This window comes from Leptinotarsa decemlineata, unplaced genomic scaffold (assembly GCF_025532065.1).
Source record: "Leptinotarsa decemlineata unplaced genomic scaffold, Ldec_3_MD MMD2_tig00003335_RagTag_RagTag, whole genome shotgun sequence".
NCBI classification, from domain to species: Eukaryota; Metazoa; Arthropoda; class Insecta; order Coleoptera; family Chrysomelidae; genus Leptinotarsa; species Leptinotarsa decemlineata.
In genome coordinates, this window is record NW_027412587.1 from 6,002,430 (window position 1) to 6,025,840 (window position 23,411).

The window sequence follows — 23,411 nt, forward strand, 5'->3', positions numbered from 1 at the left end:
CTGAGAATCAAACAAACCAATGCTGCTAGCCTACTTTTGTTTGAACAGTTAACTGAATGAACTTATCCGGAGTCGTAAATCTATTCAGTGTCAAACTGAAAGGTTTTATTCGAACCAATTAGATTGTCGAGGGTAAAAAGGTCCACCTCAGTATACAAATTGATACAAATAACTGTTGATATATTTCAAACAGCAAAACGTTACTGCACCACAGTTTACGAGCTTCATCCGTCAATTCCAATTCGACTGAATGGGCGAACAATTTTATACCGCGATAACACAAGTATACTGTGGTGATAAAGGCATTTGGATTGCGATTTACAGCCCTCAATAACAACCACTTCACTACCGAAACACGACATGTTTTGTCGTGAACGGTACTAACCAGAGGCGTTCATCTAGGGTTACGCAACATAGGTCAAATATGTTTTATATTATATTAATCCAAATATTGTTGAAATCCGACTTTCAGCTCGGATTTTTTTTTTAATTTCGACTTTAAACTTAGACTTTGTTAAATTCCGACATTAAATCCGGAATTTTGTGGAATGCCGCATTTACATAAAATAGAAATCGACACATTACAGTGCACATATGGACAAAACAGATTACACATCATCAACTCATCATTATTCTTTCTTTAAATACTTTTTGTGGTTGTATGGATCAAATTTTCTTTAAAATCCATATTCAATTTATTCCTGTTAGGAGAATAATCATTTTAATGAAACATTTTTTTAAGTTTGCCTCCAGTGTAGGCTAGGATGGGTTAGAGCTTCGGTCAGCAACAGGCGGACCGCGGTCCGCAAACGAACCGCTAAAGGTCGAACCTCGGACCACCAAATATTGTAATGTGTTGTATATCAAGTGTAAATTAATACGTAGATAAGGTAGTTATACTATACCTTTATTAATCAAAATAATATATTTGAGTCACATATAATTCAACTTAGTACTTATTTTACTTCAATAAGTTGCCTAGTTAACCTGTTTTACAAGTACCTACAACTAATATGGTTTGATTAGTTTCCTATCTAGCTTGTGTGTGTGTTTGTGCGAATTGGTTGATGTTGCGGCAGAATGGACAGATGTGGCTGCAAAGTTGTTGAATCTGTCAAAGCCATCACTTCAAATAGAGATAATTCATTTGCAAGAAGATGTGTCTTTGCAAATGTATAAAACGGTAATCATTGAAGAATGTTGGGCCGAACATGAAAATTGCAAGGAACTAGCTATAAATTTGGCCACTATGTTTGGCTCAACATACGTATGTGAAATATCGTACTCAAAATTGAATTTTTTGAAAAACCGTTTAAGATTAACGGTCTCCCACCTAGAAAACACACTTAAATTTGCTGTTCCTATCGAGAACCAAACTATAAAAAACTGGCTCAAGACCGTCAGTGTAGTTTATCACAATAATTTTAGGTATTGTGTTTTATAATTCAGAATTTGATTTGAAACCAAAATAATACATGGGTAGCATCTAATTATTATCTGTTATTTTTTCTGGACCTAGTTAAATTTTTCCCACAGTATTAGAGATTAGATTTTGTGGACTTTCTACTACGTTCTCAATTTTCAGGTTATACTTGCATTGGTTGATTCACGCTTTGAATAGATTAGATACCAGCTCAGAATAACCATTATGTTCTTGAAGAAGTTGTACTAGTTGAATCTAGCTTTATATACGTTAGATAACAGCTTGAAATTCGTTTTATCAAAATTATATTCTCAATTAATTTGCCCAATGTATTAACATCAATTTTTACTTTGTTCAAAGTGTGCATGCGAGAGGTTGTTGTCTACAGACGAAGGCAAGTGTGAAATTTGTCAATGGTAATATCAATTTTTTTTTATCATTCAATATTTATCTACTTTCATAGTGGATTATTATCTCGTTATTTTCTAGATTATTTTTCAATTACTTTTCATTCCGACTTCTACCTCAAAGATCTTGCGGCCTTTCGAAACTGTTTTGTACTTCACTGAGGAAAATGCACTCCGTGAAAATCGAATATCCAAACTGCCGTAGAAACTGTTTATAGTCGCTTGATATATTCCCTGTGAGACTCTTCGATGCTCCAGTTAAACGTCAGTGTCTGTCTGTCCCTCGAGTGTTTCAGCTAGCTGCTTCTGAAATCACCTGAAATTGAAAATGTTTCAGAGGCAACATGCCGGTTGTCATCCGTGCAAACACCGTGAGACGAACCACCTGGCTGAAAAGGAGTGGTTTAGCGTTCAGGGAGAGAGACATCAACATTTTATAAACATGAAACACTGCTAGCCTTGTATGGCGAAACGCTCGGTCATTATTACCCACAATACTCCTGAGGGATAATCCCTTCCGGAATAACAAAACTTCACACACTATTGTCACATCAGTATTGTTTAAATACATGCCAATACAGGATTCTGGTAAATCCCACATTACAGAACGCTAGACCATAGAGAAAAACATTTTGTCTAAGCTGCTCCGAACATTATCTTGAGCGGAATACTAAGAAAAACATTCCTCTCTATTGACTCTATTTTAATCAACTGAAATTAAGACATGGTTTCGTTTGCCATTAGTAAGTATACCTAGTGTTAATGTCAATTACTCTTTCACTAACTACTAGATAAATGGGGATTTTTGACAATCACTATATTTCATAATTAGAGTGGTGGTATGTTAAATCCTGCTCAAAGATACGAATTTGGACATTTTCTTGGTTACTAGGATACGGTTACGGGATGTATATATTACGTTTAACTTCAAATATGTGATTGTTGAACTAAAGAGGCTTTTTTCCTACTACTTGGAGAGACAAGTAATCATTCTTGAATCAGCAACAAAAATAAAGTTTTTAATGGGTCTTAATTGATTTTTTCTATACTAACTATACTGTTCGTCAATAATTATAAATATTTCATTCATGATACCCGGGAAAGTTACGACAGTTTCATGAAATACATAAAAAACCTGCAAAATATTTTGGAATGTAGAGGGTGGAAAATTAATTTCTTATTATGGGATCAATCATAGAAACCCTTTCATTAGTTCGGACTTCCACTGTCTAATATGATATAAACTGAAATCCCTGAAAGAATCAATAGAATTAAAAAGATTAGCTGAAAAGTAACAATTATATTAAGTGAAAAAAAAAACTGAAATAACAATGAAATAAAATACTATAAAAAAATAGTGATAATCCCCCGTTTTTTTGGTAAAAAAATTAGTGCACTATCTTCTAAAAAGCCACTCTCGCTCCCCTATATGGGCGACAATTAGTTGTTGCCCTTTACCCGTTGGTTCGCGTAACCCTGTTGATAAATCGTCCACAAATGCTTGACGATAACTAGTTACAATAGTATCTTGCCAGATCTTAGATACTGTATGACCAGCATTCATCCACGTTTCGTCCAGATAATATATCTTTTTGTGAGCAGAACGCATTTCTCTAATAGAGCGAATATATCTTCTTTTTCTATCAAGACAGATTTACGGGACCGTTTGGCATATATAAATTTTAAATATTCTTTTAGTATTTTCCTTAACTTCTTCTCTGCTCATTTTTGGAATGAGATCATTATCCATTACCTTTGTCCGATTCGAGGGTTGGCGCTTTATTCTCAAAAATAAAGAATGAATGTTATAGTGTACAAAATTGTTCTGGTACTCGTCCAATTCAATTTTTTTTCTACCACGACAATGTACTTTTGGAGCTTGCACAATCCCAGTCACCTTTTTTTCACGTACAATGCGTTCAATTGTCGACACGGATATTCCAGTTAAAAATGAACACTGGGCTACAGCTTCTACTATACGGAGTGTATTTTTTAAATTTTCGTACACTCTACAGACAATCTGTTTTTCTTCTAACGACATAAACTTCCGCTTTCTTTATAATTTACTTGGACCTGCTACGGCATCCATCTTAATACTATGAAAATAATAAAATTCAATCATATTATTCAGCTATTTGTCAGTTGTTTACTCACCTCAAAAACTATTTTGAAGTTGATGTATTTTGAAAAACATTTTATTGTGAGATTTTCTCTAGAACAGATTAACAAATCCGCATCACACGTTTCGCTGCACAGTAGCTTTTTCAAGCGTGTTCACTAACAAACTGAATTCTACATACATTGTGATTTATATATACTTTTTGAAATATTACTATCTACCTAGAATTTAATAATATTCTAGGAACTAATTAATGACAGTTATACCTGAGTTTAACAAACATTTATACCTGAGTTTAATGACTAGGTCAACTAATTATCTCACAATAAAGTGTGAATGTGATGAATATCTATGATAATGTATTTTGAAAAACAAGTATGGGCCATCTCTATCTTATATTTTAAAGTTAATAAATATAACAGTCTATTCAATAAATAAAATAAAATATATTTAATAAATACAAAACAAAATCACCTTCACAAGAAACAGAACACACTACGCCTATGCAGATAAAGACACTTGATAATGAAGAAACCGAATAACTAGTTATGACACTTCAAGGACGCAAATATAATAGACCTGCGAAGTTTTGATCAGTTTATCGATGTTTCAAAGTATTTAACGAACTGGTTCACCTATTCGCTCATACATCCTATCGATATGCAGAAGCTATCTTGTTACGGGGGTCAAATTTCATGGAATCATCTTACTTTTCAATTATTTACAATGTCGATGCATATACAATCAAAATGACCCCGGTAAGAATTTAGTTCTAACATTTAACATTATCGCCGTTTGCTCTCAGTTCAATTTGTATATGAGTTATCTTCAATTGAAAATTGTTATAGAATAGCAACAATTGAAAATTAAACAATTAACAAGAAATGTAAATTGTAAATCAAAAGATTTCAAGCCAAGTTACTTCACGACGTTTCGATTGTTAGTATTCACAATCGTCTTCTGGTGATGATAGTCATCACTGGGAGGACCACAAAATTGACCAGCGAGATCATGAGACTTGACTCGCCTCGATTTTTTCCTATGGGGATACTTTAAGATTGAGGTTTACAACACTCATCTAACCACACTGGGAAATATAAAGGAGAGAATAAGGGCTGCTTTTCGAAGCATTCTTTCATAGAGAGAGTTGATCTTTGTATTCAACAGGATGGTCGTCATTTCTGGCACCTACTTTGAATTAAATACATTTGTGTTTCATATTTTGTTATTGTTTCAGTTGAATAATAAAAAAATTGAATAGTCTGTTTAATGAACTACTGTCCGAATATGAATGCAAATGATAAATTCATTTCAGTGAACAGTAAATATTTTCGATGAAGTGAAGTACCTATAACAACTGCCAATGAGAATTCTGTGAACAAATCAAATAAATGTCGTTTCAAAGCTATCTTGATTCAAAGAATGCATCGAAATAACAACTACTATTAGAAAAAGCCAATATCTGAAAAACTATTTAGGTTGGAATGAAAGATAATTGAATTTTATATTGTTCAGACCAAAAAATACAGGGTGTCTTACTTAAAATGATTCGAAGGAATGATTTCTATACATTTCGATGTTATTCAGTTTTCAATTGTACCTAGCATTTTCATTAAAAAATTCGAGAACGGTTATGGATAGGTACATTGTACCTTATATGAAATTATATTATTTTTTCCTGAACTATTCAAAAGTGTAACACAAGTGTAGAATCCAAAATCATTTCTCTCTTCCGCCTTAATCAATATACATATAATGAAATGGAGCAATTTCCGAAAAAAATATTGGTTTGATTTACAGAGACTGCGTCGTATGGGGTGCCCCACCCTGCATATAATAAAAGGTGTTAAGTTACACAATTTATAACTGTTGAACGGCTGGACCGATTTTCATGATTTTTGATTTGTTGAATTTGTCTCCGCTCCAAATAGAAGTATAACAATTGAATCATTTGAAAAATTAAGAATGAAAGTTAATTTTGGAAAAATCGACTACGTTCGGTCCATTAGGTTAAGATAGTTGTCATGGTGCACAAAGACAATTGAGGTTTTGACATTTGTGATGACTTATAGTTATATCTTAATAGAAGCAAATATAACAATATCCATTATGGTGTTAATTATAGCGAAAAGATCTAATCTTCCACAAATATTTCTTTCAGCAAGAGCATCACTTTTTCTATAATCACAAGTCATACGTTTACACTTTTCTTGATAAATAAGATATACTGAGGTTTATTGTTATGCCCACATAATAGAATGGTTCTGAAAGTCGTCATTAACAGTTCAGGTATCGTTCCGTATATGCTTTAGGCAACCAAAAAATAAAAATTATAACAACCTTCAAGGTTGAAGAACTGAAGAATTATGATTGAATCTTGATCAGGAATCCAAAACAAAGAGAACACTTTAAAGTACCACATAGGAGGTCGCACGAAAGTTATTCGGGACTACAAAAGTTTCGAGAAAATTAACGAACTATCAGAAATTATTTCATTTTCTAATGCATACAAAGGCGTTTCGATTACATTTTCTTTTCATTAATAACTACTAGTTCTTAGAACCAACTTCTTTCACTATAGAAACACCTTTATGTCTTTTTTTAAGGACAAAACGCAAGCACTACAGGAAAATCCTCAAGGAGCTCTAAGAGCGGTGCCTGTGCGAAAGTAGTGATTCGCATTGGATTTGAATCGCTGGAGATTGAATCAATTTGGAAAAACGCTGTGAGGAAGTTCATTCCACATAAACGCAGTTCTCCAAATGAAAGAGTTTTTGAACAGTTAAGTTCGAGGTGTACTGAGTTGAACCTCAAAACGATGAGTAGCTATAGTCCGTCGCGTATTTCTGATATGTACTCTCGGTGGAATCAAATGTGCCAAGTCACTTGAACACTCACCGTGAAAGTTTTTTTCAAATAAATCTTGATATATAGTAGACACAGGGTTGAGACAATATAGATTCCTGGGGAACATCAGCGTTTATGGTAAAAGTATTCGAGAGGAAGCTGAAGAGCCATGCACAAAAAGTTATCCGACAAGCTATGGTAGATTGCATCGTTCAGTTCACAGAAAATCATCTCCACTTCAATATTTTCTAATCTCAAAATAAGGTTTCCATAATCGGGTTATAACTCAACAAAGAACGAGCTTGATTTCGTCTACTCAGTCTTCCTCCAGAAAAGTGTTTTGCAGGTTTTCTTGCAGATATACTTTGCTTTGTATCAATAGATCTGTATATGAATAAAATACAAAATTCACCGCTGAACAAGACAGGATCATTAATTCATGACAGGAAAGAGCAAATAATGTATCAGAAAGAGAGCAAAAAAATGAAAAATACATCCAACATCGCTACAATAATCAATCACTCAACTCACTCTATTCCTGGATAACTTAGACGCTTGGAAATCCTTTATAAATGATAATTGATTGCAGGCCTGCACTCAGTGAACTTTTTTCTCGAATGACTTTCGTGAACGAATAATTCGTTCGTGTAAATTGATGTTTTATTTAGTTACTGAGCTTACAACACACTGAGAAAAATTAAATAATGGGATTATAGACATTCTCTATCTCGAGAAGTTCGAATGTATGGAATTGAGCAAAGCTAGTCTATTGTATTGTATTTAGTAATTAATCATTATCAGCTTTGAAAATAAAATTAAATCAACATCATATCAGAGCTCTCTGCAGTGAAAGCTGCAGAGACAGACATAAAGCGACTTCTAAAATCGGTTATCGAAGCTTGGTTTTGAAACAAGCTGTAGTTGATCTGGAATGTTCCCGAACGTTCCAGATTATTGCAAAATATTCCAGTATATTCTGGAATGCTCTCGAATGTCCTGGACTTTCTTTGGAACAAAAGTTCCAGCCCACAAATTTTCAAAAGCCCGTTCTTCAGGTAAAAACGGAAACATTTTTCTTGGATGGGAGATAGATGGCATTTTGTTAATATTAATAACATATTTGTTGTATGTCGCTTCCAGTTCAAGAAACTCCTTTGTCGGTAATTTCGTCTCGTGCTGCTTCGCACTTGTTCCAATTACTCATAGATCTCTCAGTGAAATTCCATTTTACATTTTAGTTTCTGCTCTGGCTTTTAAATTAACTTTGAATATTTCATTCAGTTTCCATTGAAAGAAATACTTTTTAACTTCTTGATTTTTGAAATAAACTTATACAATTTTCATTTTTTGCATATTAGATTACTGGATAAATGAACTTATCCTTTACAATTTTCTCTTTCTCTTTCTACCTCCTTGTTCCTTTATGCCCCCAGTTACTTGGGTTTCTGTGTTTAAATTTCCCTATTAATCTCTATTACTGATTTTATTTAGCAACTGTGCTAGAAGTCGCACATTGAAAGGTACGATATGGTTAATTCTCAGCTCGCATAAGTTTCGAGTTTTGACGATTTCATTTCGAAGGGAGGCGATAGCTAGTTAACGGAAAATCAGATTTCAAGTCAGTCTGGATTTCTTCTTGAAGGTGACCCAACCAAGTAGATCTGCACTTCATAAATTGAGTGACATTGCATTCATTGCTTTTTCATGACTTCTCCTCTTTTTTTTTTTTGTTTAAAGGCGTCGACTACGAGGTCATTGGCCTTCTACTATTAGTTTGTTCAACATTTGATTTCTTCTTCAAATTTTTGAGTATAGCCCAATAGCTTTCATAAATTTTATGATTCTCTCCAGACTTTCATTATGATCTTTCAAACATTCCTTCATAGAATTTGGTATTTCAAATCGTTGTGTAGCTTCATCATATTGGACACAATTTAGCAAGATATGTTTCACTGTTAGCCTCTGTCTACATTGTTTTCTCCTCTTATTTATTCAGATAGTATCTGTTTCGATAGTCGATAGTCCTGCTATGTACAGGGTGGGCCAAATTGGACACTTTCAAAGAAAACTCCCATTTTCAAGCTAGATAGATGAAAACTGATGGCCTAAGAACTAACGTTAGGAGGATTTTGAAAAAACACAAATTGAAGCCACACAGGATCAGAAGAGTTCATCAACTCAGACCAAGAGATTTTGAACGCCGCATGGTTTTTTCCAGTGGTTCCTGGAAACCAAGTGCGTGATTTTTCGATAAGTTGTATTTAGACAGACGTAGCTTATGTGAGCAGTGCCAACATTTTCAACTGCTACAATTCTTATACTTGGGCACAAAATTCTCTTTCTATTTTGGAGCAGAGAAGTCAAGGAATATTTGGATTTAGTGTATTAGCGGGTGTTTTCAGGGCTAGAATTATGGGCCCGTTCATTTATAATGGCAAAATCACAACTTCGAGATATTTAGAAATTTTAAGGGAAAATATTGAATCCCTTAATAATAAATTGCCAATAATGGAGCTCAGAAAAATAAAATATATTCTCAAGAACACGAGGTTCCACCTCACAACACTGCAATTGTCATCAACTTTTTTGCTGCAGATTTTGGTAATACTTGGATAGCCAACCAAGGACCCAATCGTTAGCCGGCCAGGTCACCGGACGTAATGCCTATGGACTTTTACCTCTGGGAAAGGTTGAAAAATCCCATTTTTAAATTGCCGACTACTTCTAGATACGAATTGGAAGTGGCAGTAATGCAAAATTCTGCTTCTCTCACTCCTATTGAACTAATTAATTCGGCAAAAAACGTTCAGAAAAGGTGTCGCTTGTGTGTAGGAGAAGCTGGTAGACATTATTGTTCTTTATCATTTATTAGTAGTAAATATATAGTATAAATTGTAATCAGTTTTATTGAAACTATGCGTTTTAATTACTGTTGTGAAAAACTTTCTCAACATTTGATAGCTACTACTGAATAATTTCTTTCTGTTTAATCCCGCGTCGTCTTAAGGGCATGTACACAAAACTGCGATGAGACGCGATGCGAATTCACAACGCAGAAAGTTGCAACACGAATTGCTGTGATGCGAATTCTTGCGGCAAATGGCTCCCTAGGGTGACCATTCCTTCGACGACCGTCAACCGTACTGGACGTATTTTGAAAACTAGGTCGTGTACAGGTACTAGATGTGGGAGGTGACATGGATCGTAAAAAGAAGTGTGCACTTTTATTATTGCTTAGGAGATACAGGCAGAAGAAACAAAGAAGATTTTGGGTTCATCCCAATCAATTCGTAAGTTCTTGCGATGCGTAGTGCGAGCTCGCAGATTTTTGCGTTGCGGCGTCGCACCGCAGTTTTGTGTACAAGCCCTAAAGCCTACTTGATCAGTATGCGTTTCATAGTCTACATGATAAAATCTAAAAGCTCTGTATTTGAGAGATGGCTCCAGTAAAACATCAAGTGTGCTACATTTTTGGATAGGTAATTTTAAGGTCTATTGACCTTTAAATTTTTGTATCAATGACTATTGATATCTCATTTGAAAAAATATGTTTTTACTGAACTCTATGTAAAAAAATATTGAGATAAATTAATTCATTGTTGGATAAAATAGAGTAGGATTTGTATGTTTGCTGTGGCATCATTTTCGGAATATGCTATTTGTTCAGAGTGTCTTACTGATACTCAAGACTTATAACCCTATCTGTGTACTTTCTCGAATGGAAATTCACTAAAAACATTACTGTTGTCGTTACCTTTCCGTCAGTTTCAGATGTCACTTTGCAGGAATCGTTTGACGACAGTTTCGGTATAATATGGCGTTAAACTGATAACTCGGGTCGTCACTTTAACTCTAAACGCGAATCTGATAGAACAATTTGCATAGTAAATATGCAAATGAATACAAGGTCGACCTGTCCCAGAGAGAAATGTTGGAGATATTGGGGATCGTAATGCTTAAATAATATATTTCTAACTAATCGTATGAGTTGTCTATTAGCTTCGTGTTCTATATAGGAATAGGCATCTTGTGTTAGGATTGATTCGTTAATGAAGGGTAAGAATAGAGATCGTCTGATTACCTCAATAACGTTTCATGTTGTTAGAATAGAATAGAATAGAAGTTTATTCATCACTAAAGTTCACATGTACAACATAAAAAAAGTGTAAATACATGAAACTTATTGGACTAGTCACAAAGAGAGCTTAAAAGTAATTCAAATTTACAAGATTATACATATACACTTTTGATAAGTAAAATATTAAAATATACAATGAACATCAACAATTTAAAAATTCTTGAAGAGAGTAGAACACCTTGTTTTTTAAAAATTCATTCAACCAACATTTTAGTTCATTCCTACTCAATAAACTTAACTCAGGATGAATAGCCATGAGTTTGTTATAACATTTAATACCTTGATATACATGGGAGTCTTGACCAACTCCTAATCGTGAGTATGGCTGGTATAATCTTTCACTGTTTCTTGTACAGTAATTATGTATATCTTTTTTTTTCCTCAAATAATTTACATTTTTTTTAACGTATAATATGATCTGCAGCACATAAAGTGAGGGGACTGTGAGAATTCCTAGTTGATTGAACCATTTTCTACATGATGTTTTGGAGTGCACTCCTGCCATACATCTGATAATTCTTTTTTGCATAACAAAAACTCTATTCATATGTACAGAGTTACCCCAAAACATTATTCCATAACTTATTGTCGATTGCACTATTCCAAAATAAGCCAGTTTAAGGGTTTCCAGAGATATTGTACCTTTCAATTGCCTGATGATGAAGCAACTTGTGCTTAATTTATTTGTTAGATCATTAATATGAGGATCCCATGTCATTTTTTGATCTACTTTGATACCTAGAAATTTGATGTAATTCACCTGTTCTATTGTTTGATGATTAACTCTTATTAGAGGACTGAAATCATAATTTATATTTTTTGTTGTAAACACCATAAAAAATGTCTTGGACAAATTCACTAGCAATCCGTTGAACACACACCACTCATGAAAATCATTAGCACAAATATTTGCCTTGATTACAGTATCCTGTAATTTATTCTCAGAAATCAGAATATTAGTATCATCAGCATACATAATGATTTTTTTTGGCTCAGAGCATGAATAAACCATATCATTTATAAAAATTGTGAAGAGAACTGGCCCCAATATAGACCCCTGAGGGACACCAATGTTCACAATATTTTCTTTAGATTTTTTACCGTTTATCACCACTATTTGTTGTCTGTCATGGAGATATGAAGCAATCCAATCACTTGTAACTCCTCGTATGCCAATTCGGTGTAATTTTTCCAAGAGTAGTTGGTGATCAACTGTATCAAACGCTCTACTTAGGTCAAAATAAAGAGCAATGGGATTTTGTTTATTATTAAGGCAGCTATAGACGGTAGTATTGAGATCAGATATGGCGGTATTTGTTGATTTGTTCCTTCTAAATCCATTCTGACAATCAAATAATAAGTTATGTTGATTCAAAAATTTATTGAGACGTTCATTATATGCCATATCAAAAATTTTGGCTAGTTGGCTCTGTAAGCAGACATTTCGGTAATTATCTACAATCTCTCTAGATCCTTTGTTTTTGAAAATTGGTATAGATTTAGAGACCTTTAGAATCAATGGGTACTGTCCTGACAAAAAAGATTCATTGATTATGTGAGCTAAAGGCAAACCTATCGTTTCCTTGACAAACCTTACAGCTTTTCCACATATATCATCTATCCCAGAAGCATGTTTACTTGTTGTTTTAGTTATATATTCTTCAATCTCCTGAGGATTGGTTGGACAAAGGAAAAAGCTATGTTCATTGAAAGGACCTAATTTCAATTTATCAGGCTCCGGCCTTGTACATTTTACATTCATAAAATGTTTACTGAAAATATTACTTATTTCTTCGTGATCTGCTATTTTTTTATCATTAACAGTAAGTTGATTCACTGAATTGAAATTTGGTTTATTTTTTGACTCGTTAATTATTTTCCAACTTTCTCTCATCAGGTTTGGTGCCCTTTGCAGCCTATCATTGTTATATGTGTGTTTTGCTATTTTCACTTTTTCTTTATAGTAGTGCTTTAACATGTTATACCTACTTTTGACCAAATCATCAAATGAACTTTTTACAATTTTTGACATTTCACATAACATGTTATGGATTTCCTTTAATTCAGAAGAGTACCATGGTTTCTTATTTTTGTTAACATAGGTTTTTTTTAAAGGAAAAGCAATGTTGTAACAATATTGAAATGTGATATAGAAGCTTTTAAATTTATCATCGATATTGATTGACGTGAACACGTCTTCCCATGTTTCCCTTTCTAACAAATTTTTGAAAGTTATTAAATTATTTTCTGACATATCACGTTTTAATAAAACAGTTTTTGTTCTTTCATACTGGACTTTAAACTGGCATATTTGGAAAGTGTGATCGGATAAATGATTTTCTTTGATTAGTTGCTTTTCAACATCAATGTTAGAAAAAATTACATCAATAGAAGTGAGACTTCGATTGGTAATACGTGTAGCAAGTTTGATATGATTTACCATTCCAAATTCATTGAGAATATTGTTTATCTCTCTAACAAACAAAGTGTCTTTCAAAAAATTTATATTGATATCTCCGCATATTATCAGATAGTCTTTGTCAGTATATATACTACAGATCAGTTCATATAATTTATCACAAAATATTTTAATATCACTATCAGGTGTACGATAAATATTTACTACAAACATTTTAAGTCTGCCTTTGGTAAATTCTGTACATATTATAGTGGCTTCAAAATGCTTTTCTACATTGCCATGGAAGTTTATTGGCTTTGATATTGTAACTAGTGTCTATTGTATTGATCCAAGATGATTTCAAGATCAGTAGCCTTACCAGCTATTCCTCGAACATTACAATGCATTATATTCATCTTTCCATTGTCATTTGCTCCTTTTATCTCTCCATAGTTTTGATTTTCCAGCAGGACTTGTGTTTGATCTGGTATCACTATTGATTTACCGCCTCTCTGAGAGTCGTAATTTATAAAAAAGATATAGGACAAGAAGTATCACTAGATGGATTTCCCCTGTGTTGTGAATTATCAGGTAGAAGGTGTCGTCCACGATTGAAATTAAAGCGACTAAATAAAATTTTTTCTGGCCAAAAACTGGGCTCATAGAGTTGTTCCTTAAATTGTGGCTCCACTCCTACTATAAATGCTTGGTCATCATCACGGGTAGGTACTTCTAGTTGCTAATTTTGTGACATGAATGCTTTTAGAATTTATACGCGCTTCAATAAAGCTCACTATATTTTCAGATATGATTGCGTCCGGAACTCTAGATAAGAATAGCCAAATTTTCTTATCCGGGTTCTCCCGTCCATAAAGGTCCTTATTTCCAGCACCGCTTCCTATCATATATTTTTTCCTTCTACTTTTTACTTCTATAAATTCATCCTCCTCCTTTCCATATCTGTCTTCTACATTCAGATTTATGATTTCATCAAACTTTTGTTGCATTTGAATTTGCATTATTTCACCACCAACTTGTGCACTTCGGATTTTTGGCTCCTCCTGTGTTTTGGATTTCCCTTTGTGATATACTTCGTCATTGGGATTCAAAATAACATCACTTTTTTTATTCCATATCTAAACGGAAAGGTCGTTTGTATCAATAATCTCTACAAATAATATTGTGTACCTCAGAATTCAGTGATAGTTTTTCATCTTCACAACAGGAATTGTTTTTATTTGCAATAATGAACAGAAATATAGTTGACTATTAACAACTGTTCTCTTGACAGTATAGTGTATAGTCCAATCATCGAGGTGCAATACGGCGATACTGCAGAATTGAGCCCGGAAATGGATATGCTGACTAATACCAAGCAACTTTTGTTTTGTGAAGTTTCACATGAAAGACAATACTTCATGCAAAAAAAGAATGTATTGTACAAAAAAGAATGATAATACAAACTGGGTAAAAACTTGATCCCCAAAATTGAAAGTTCCAAGTTAAGTTCGGAAAACTATCTATTTTTCAGGGGAATTCATATTCGTCGACAAAAATGTGAAAATTATCTCCTAATTACCATTCTCATTGACAATAATCGATATCACAGTTCACTTCAGTTATGTACTTGTAATGTACTCTAGAAATTTGACCAGTTTACAGTTCTTAGTTTTGCCAAGAGAATGAGGTTGTAATTTTGCAAACAAACTTGCATTCTTTTCAAGGTAACTTAGAAAACTACGCACGTGGACTGTTCAAAAATAAGGTTAATGTTAAAATTTCATATACTACGTACATTGGATCAGGGATTTTTTCATTTTTTTATGTTGGTACACTCATCGCGAACATATGTTCACAGTTACAGCTGTTTAGCATGTTTAGTTTGTTGGTGAGAGACATAAAAGTTAGAAGTGTTTTGCGTGTTCGGCGATTTTCAGATATCGAAAAAAGGGATCAAAGAATTTGCATCAAACCTTGTGTAAAAAAAAGAAATTAAGTGCTCAAAAATGATAAAAATATTGACAGAGTCAGAAAAATGTTTGCAAATGGTACAAGTTTTTCATAGAAGGTCGAGAAGATGTGAATGACGTCGCTCGTCCTGGACGCCCCAGCATATCAACAACCGGTAAAAATGTTGACGAAGTGAATGTTAGAGAAGTTGCTGAGTCGACATATCAGTTGGCTAATGAAATGCAATTTTTTCGAAAATTTTGGGCATGAGAAAAATGAAAATTCACCTTATTTTTTTACAGACAGCCTATATTGCCATTTTCGTATATTGATACGTCTGATGAAGCTATTGTACGATTAAACACGTGTTGCGGTTTTGTAAACTATTTAGTGAAAATCTCCAAATGAAGTATAACTTGAATACAATGCTCTTTTCACGTCACGCTCAATTTTTTTTCAAAACCATACAAAATTCTATTCATATCACAAGTATATAAATAACCTGAATTGTGAAGCGGTAATAATTATTTTCTAATTGAATAAAACTGGCCGATACTTGATGAAAATTCATATTGAAACTTATAGATACAAAAACCGCGACACGTGTTTCACTATATAATAGCTTTCTCAAGCAAAAATAATCAACATATTTTATTTGTCGCGGTCTTTGTAAAACCCTTTATAGTGAAAATCGTACAATAAACTGTATTATTGGGGATTATTTTCTAATGGGGTGGGTACTTAGGGTACTTGAGAAAAATTGGGGCCAACATTATTTTCGTTGCATAATTTTGACTCTAGGGTTTGTATAATATACAATTTACAAGGAAAATGATGATCAGGGTTTTTTCAAGCACTTCAAAAAATTCTTCAAAAAATGCATTGTTCTTTGGTTATTTCATGTTTCAAATTTCAATTTTGGCGTTTGATGAATGAGAAGTAACCTTTAACAAGCTACTACTCCGTTTGTATTGGATCTACTGATACCTTCCAATTGATTGAAAAATTGACACGTTCACTTGCGAAAAGTATCGACTTTCGCACAAAACAAAACAAAAATTTTTCAAAATCCATCAGTTCATTGTGCAATAAAATATTTTTCACCCCAGAAAAGAGGGGGCATTCATTCCCAGGGTAAAGGCAGGCCCTGGTATCGTATCAATTTTGAAGTGGGGTTTACGTAAAACCTAAATTTTCAGGAACATCATGCTGTTTGGCAAAATTATATGGAAAAAAGTTTTGAAGTTAATAATCTTCAAGATCACTCATGATTTTTTTTAATAAATTGATGGATGTAGCCGTTACTACGTGGTAGGAAATCATCATAAAAAATGAGAATTGAGACTTTCTATGTTTTTTACACTTTTATTTGTAACTAATGTATGAGTTTGAAAATGTCCTTATAGGACGAAACTGCAGTAACGCTAATTACAAATAAAAGTGGTAAAAAACATAGAAAATTTCAATTCTCATTTTTATAATTTTTTTCTTTTTTCTAGAGGCTAGGTTGAACAAGGTATAAAAACTAATTATCTCAAAATACAGATAATAACAAAATATATTTCATTTAGAAATCACTGAATCATTTCAGAAAACCCTCCGTTGTCTCGATATTGTAAAGTATAACCCTATGACGAATGAACTCAGCATCAAAATGTCTTTCAACTTCAGACCAATTAGAACTCACAACAAAAGTTGATTGTGACGCGAAATCCTTGCCAACACCCTAGATTCTCGTGCCAGATCAAGAGGTTTTTCTGCATCGATACATATTATTAAGCGAGAATACAAAAAAGGAAAACGAAACAACTTCCTGAAACTTCTGGATTAGAATAACGACCTATAAGCAATTCATTCCCAAGATTTTCCCGATGTGAAATTGCTTTCAACGTATCCTTTCGTAATGAAGATCCTTTTCATATCGGTCTTTTATATTTGCTCCGACAGAAATCCTACTCAGATGTTGCTCTGGCTCCGATAATGACGTCAATTATAGCTTTTCTTATTCGAACTTCGGGTTGTATTTCAATATTCCTCTTCAAATTAAATATAAAATAAGTCCGTTGAAGTGCAATTTCCAATGGAAACTTGATTAAAGTACAACAGGTGAGTCTGTTTTCTACTCTCTCGGGTGTTTTATGATTTATCAACTCAGACTCAATTTATAGATTATACTGAGATCGTTCAAGAATTTCAATATAATTGAAAAGGGGATATTTTTAGGGGAAAGTAGTTTTTTTGGAAGAACCCATCTGGCTTCTACTTCTCCATCATTGAATAGAAAATGGAAAACTTCCGAAGAAAAGAAATTAGATACATAAAAAAACGCTTAATAAAGATCTGTATATAATCCACAGAACGTCCTTTCAGATAATAACTATGTGAGGTGTCACCCGTGGAGGTTACAGTCAACCTACATAATGCATCATCCTTAATGTGTGTAGTCGTGCTGATAAAATGAATAGCTCTGAACCAACTCCGTATACCAAATCAACAGTCTGTACGTCGATTGAAAGACCCCAACTGTCCTCTCTATACCATCGGTATAAAGGGTACAAACCTGAGAGGATATGTACTGGAGCCAGAATTTGAAGGCAGGATATCTCATGAATCTACCTCACACCAATGTATTGCTCAGCAGGAGCAGAATCTGCATCAGGGGAGAAAACAAACTTTCTCCAAGCAGTTCAGAAAGCGTTATGCTCAAATGATTATTGATTCAATCCGGAGGCGACAAAGCCCTACATGGGCTTTTTCGCCTCCGGACATGTATAGGTTCCTAACACGAGGTGCAGGGCCTGCCGCGAGACGCCCGAGACCCTGATACACTTGCTATCAGCATGTCCAGCATATGCAGTCTCGGCCTATATCTATCGACATAACGCGGCCCTAAGAGTGCTATATTACCATATACGATACTCTTACGGTATTGACGGTGTTGCTCTACGCTCCTGGGGATATTGAATCCGTTGTGGGGATCGAGAAGTGCCGAATTCATTGGAACTATTCGTTCCCCACCCTCAGGCTCATACAAGCTAATAAGCCTGATGTAGTCCTTCTCGACCACCAGAGCAAGACAATATTTGTCGTGGTTTTCAGCTCCTCCCCACGGTGTGGGGAGTGGTCGTAGGTTGATAATGCTGGTGCGCCCTCCCGAATGTATCGGGGCTTCGGGGGATAGGGCCTGACCAGCGCATACTCCGGTATAAAAAAAATTATTAATAATAATACTAGTTATGTCGAAGTATGTGCTGGCCAGGCCCTATCCCTCGAAGCCCCGATACATTCGGAAGGGCGCGCCAGCATTATTAACCAATGACCACTCCCCACACCGTGGGGTAAGTGCTCATTGGGTCCGAGAAGCATGTGCCCTGAGCAAGCGCAGTGAGTTAAGAATGACAGGGTTAACTGAGTATGTTAAAAAAAGTAATAAAGATCATTGTAATTACAAAGTTACAATTTGAGAAAATGAATAATAAAATGATAATATAATAAATTTTAAAAAAACTATACCAGAAAATTAAAAATTCTCCATGAAATACTGAGATGCAGGGTCAACAATATATTCTAGGGAATCAAAATTGATATCACACAAATTTGAAATCAAATTGAAATTATTGCAAATGCTAAAGGTAGGTGACGAGATACAAATTGGTTCTGGCCAGTCGGCTGTAAAAAATGTTCGTACTTCTATTTCTGAAATGAGGCACACAGAAATTTATAAAGGATAACACCTCCATATCATCCACATTGTTGTGCAGTAATTTATACAGAAAAATTATTCCAGCAAATTTTCGGCGTAATTCAAGACTTTCAATATTGAATGTTATGGTAAGAGATTCATATGGAATACTTCTATCAAGATAGATACCATAAGACTTGAAGTAAATAAACTGTGACGTAAATAAAATTGTAGAATGGAGACCATAGAACAGAGCCATATTCTAATTTTGACCTTACGTAGGCTACATAAAGAGTAAATAGGGCAGATATGTTTCAAAAAGATTTACATTTGCGAACTATGAACCCATAAACTCTGAATGCTTCTCTTACTTTCGATCCAATGTGGTTGGAAAAAGACAAATTCTGATCAAAATATACACCAAGATCTTTATTTGAGTTACTTAGTGACAGTGAAATGGTATCTACTCGATAATTGTACTCGATGACTAACATTTTCCTGCTATAAGACACTACTTTATGTTACATTTGGATGCTTTGAGATATAGTTTGTATACTTCACACCAAGTCTGTATAATTTGTAACTGTCGTTGCAATGTATTACAGTCTTCAATAGTTTCGACCGGTAAATATATTTTCAAATCATCTGCAAAAAATAACCTATCACAATCGACATAATTACTGAGGTCATAAACGAATAATAAGAACAGATGTGGTCCGAGATTCGACCCCTGAGGTACTCCAGATGAAGGATTGTAATAAAAAGAATCATAGCCGTTATAAGATGCAAACTGTTCGCGTAGAAGTAAGTAGGATTTAATGAAAAGTACCACCAAATTGGTGGAGTTTTTATAGAAGGATCATGTGATCAAGTCGGTCAAATGCTTTAGTAAAATCAGTAGATATCACATCAACTTGACCACGATTATCTAAGACATCACTAACATTTTGAGTCAATACAATTAAATTTGTTATGGTGGATCTGTTTGACATAAATCCATGTTGTTGCGGAGATATGATATTACGAACTGAGGAATGTACGCGATTGTAGATGACAATTTCGAGAAGTTTTGCAAAGTTCGATAGGATTGAAATAGGACGATAATTCCGAATATCAAATGGATCTCCAGACTTAAAAATGTGACAAACTCGTGATATCTTCCATAATTCAGGAAAATTATTATTTTTAACTGCAAGATTGAAAAGTGTCAGTAAGGGATACCTAGACCAATACACCGATACAATATTTTACAAAAAAGAATGGTATCTTATCAGGACCAGAAGTGAACTTATTTTTTAGATACGTGCTGCAATCAAGATTTCCTGTTCGCTGATGTTTTCAAAGTTTATATTATTATAAAAACAATTTGAATTTGATAAACATGGATGCAAAACGTATTTTCATCAACTGCAAAGTGTGAATATGTACTGTGAAAAAAATTTACAAAACTATCTACAATTTCATCTGAAATACGGGAGGTTCTATTCTTGGTATATACGTATGACCACAATGATTGAGGATTAGATACTTCAGATTCTTGTATATAATTTAAATAAATATCATATGCAGCTTTGATTTGGTTTTTGATGACAAGTCTAAGGCTCTTGAATTCATTATTGTACTGCATATTACCAGTTTTCTTGTACTCCTCGCGTAGTTCAGCTTTCTTTTTGATATTGCAAAAAATCTCGGATGTATTCCATTTGGGATATTTATGTTTGAAGACTTAGAGGTGAATGAAAATAGGAACATGTGAGTCAATAATATATAAGATATCATAGAAATTACTAACAGCTAAATTCACATCATCACAATTCCGAAAGAAAGACCAGTTCCTGGAAAGTAGCGCATTATATAATGCAGGATAATGGGCTCGTTCGAAATATTATAATTTTTTTGGTTTTGATTATCATTTGAGTTGAAACTAGTTTCGCCAACCAAAAAATTATCAAAAATTAATAATTAGAGCTGGATGATGAGGCATATCTTCAGAAACCATTAGATCTCTGTCTCTGTCACCTCACATTTCATATTGGAAATAACAGGTCCAAGAGCATATTCGAGTCATTCAAGATATTACTCCATGTTGTTATTATAAGATAAACAAATATGTGTTTTTTCCGCAGTCACAAGAAATTCCAAAACTCATGTGAATGAAATTAATTAAAAGAATTCTTCAGCCCCTCGAAAGATCACGTTTCCGAACATCAGGAAACTTTAACCGCTCAAAAATCGGCCTCGCTCAAATATTTCGATCAAAGTTCAGTGCGAAATATCAATCCAGCCTGTAACATTGTCCCCATTTCGAATTTCCCCCGAGCCGAAAATTGCTCTCCACGGAAAGAAAGTTTCTCGGGAAGTCTAAAAGAAACCCGCCCCGCCGTTATGAAATCCTTCTGGATGTTATTTCGTCAAATTTACCGTTCATTACGATATAAATTATCTCCCTCGCGGTTTGATGATGACCTGAACGTCCTGAATCGGTTTCCCAATTAATCCTCCTGATGCGACTGGTGTGTCCCCAAATGATTCCGGAGAAATGTAATTGCGAAATCGTGTTTACCGACACTGTACCTATAGGTAGATATTTCCTTTGACGTAAGTTCTTCATTCAAAAAGTTATATATGTTAGTTCTATTAACCTGCACAATCTTTACTGAAATCTCCATCTTCCAATACAAAAGAGCTTTAAATTGTACTCATCATACAGTACTTTCCAAAATATTCAGAACAATGGTGTGACACGTCGATTTTTTTAAAAGTTCCATTTGAGTTTTTCATCCCCATCCCTATACTTTTAACGAGTGGCATAGATTATTTTTTGAAAATAACAAAATGAAAGATGGATAAATCAAAGTAAATGTGTGATGAAAACAAATATTTCGAAATATATTCGAAACATTCACTCTCCTAACGTTTCTTCATAGTACGAAGTGGCAAATGCCCGCCATAGAAATACTACCTCGCCGGCTGATTCCACGATGGACATTGAATTATATCAGACAGTCATTTGTGAAAAATTATTCACAGATGAATTTCTTGCAGATGCTTTTCATTTGTTTAACATCAGGGCATCATTGAAATCAATCGACCGGTTTGAGGGAATTATTCCCCGTTCAATTTTTCAAGGAAAAAACACAAGCACTACAGGAAAATCCTTAAGGCGCTCTCAGAGCGGTGCCTGTGCGAAAGTAGTGATTCACATTGGATTTGAATTGCTGGAGATTAAATCAACTGGAAAAACGTTCTCAGGAAGTTTATTCAACATGATCGCAGTTCTCCAGATGAAACGGTTCTTAAACAGTGAAGTTCGAGGTGTACTGAGTTGAACTTCAAAACGATGAGCAGCCACAGACCGTCGCGTATTTCTGATATGTACCTCTCTTGGTGGAATCAAATGTGCCAAGTCACTTGAACACTTCCCCTGAAAGTATCTATAGAAAAGAGACAAATCTGCAACCTGTCTTCGATGTTTCAGGCTATCAAGGTTGCACGTGACGTTCGCGTCTCCAATCAGGCGGATGGCTCTTTTCTGGATGGAATCCAGCAACTTCAGGATATGTTTGGGGGCAGAGCTCCATACATGAGAACAATACTCCAAAGGAGGTCTGATCTGAGCTTTATAAAGCATCTAAAGTTGCTGAAGTGTATACAGTTTCGGAACAGTGTTTCAGGTTTTTGAGAAGCAGCCTTTGCAATTCCAGCGACATGATTGTGCCAAGACATACTGGTGTCCATTTTAACACCCAACAAACTTATCGAATCAGAAAACGGAATTGTCTGACCCGACATTATTATATCCAGTTCGGAATCTTTTACCTTCTTGGAAAAAACCGATAGCCGGGTTTTTGTGGCATTGAATTGAACCTAGTTACTTTCACCCCAATTAGAAATCACTTCTAGATCCTCATTAAGGTATACCACCTCCTGCTGCCGGTGAAGATGTGCCTTCGTAGCCGATGCCCTGGAATCCAAATGGAATGAGTGTGCAGTCGTCAGCAAAGCAATATATATTGGATTCTTAGATTCTTCCAAAAAGTCGTTAATATACAATAAAAAGAGGGTTGAAGACAATATGGATCCCTGGGAAACACCAGCGTTGATGGTGAGAGTATTCTAGATATATCCATCGACGGCCACTTCCAGGGAACGTTCTTTCAGAAAGCTGACGAGCCATAGCATCAAAGTTTGGCCAGCATGCCACACACAGTCGAAGGCCTCAGAAATATCAAGCACAATTTTGAAATTGATTGTTTTCTTCATTTCTATGGAAGATTTCCACATTTTTTTGTATAAAGATGGAAAAGTAGAAAGCCAAAACTTTTTATTACCAAAAATCAATCTCTCCTGGAAATATACCCCTTTCAAATCGAATATGAATTTTGTATTTAGAGTACTGGTATTTTTATGATCATACTCTGATTCGCATTCGGCAGTTTTGTAGTTT

The 23,411-nt window shown here is 34.4% G+C and overlaps 1 protein-coding gene across 4 annotated transcripts in view; it reads right to left on the reverse strand.

Annotated features, from left to right (window-relative positions):
- nAChRa3 (nicotinic acetylcholine receptor alpha 3 subunit) overlaps positions 1 to 23,411 on the reverse strand; it is a 173,062-nt gene that overhangs the window by 79,442 nt on the left and 70,209 nt on the right. The window lies entirely within an intron of this gene.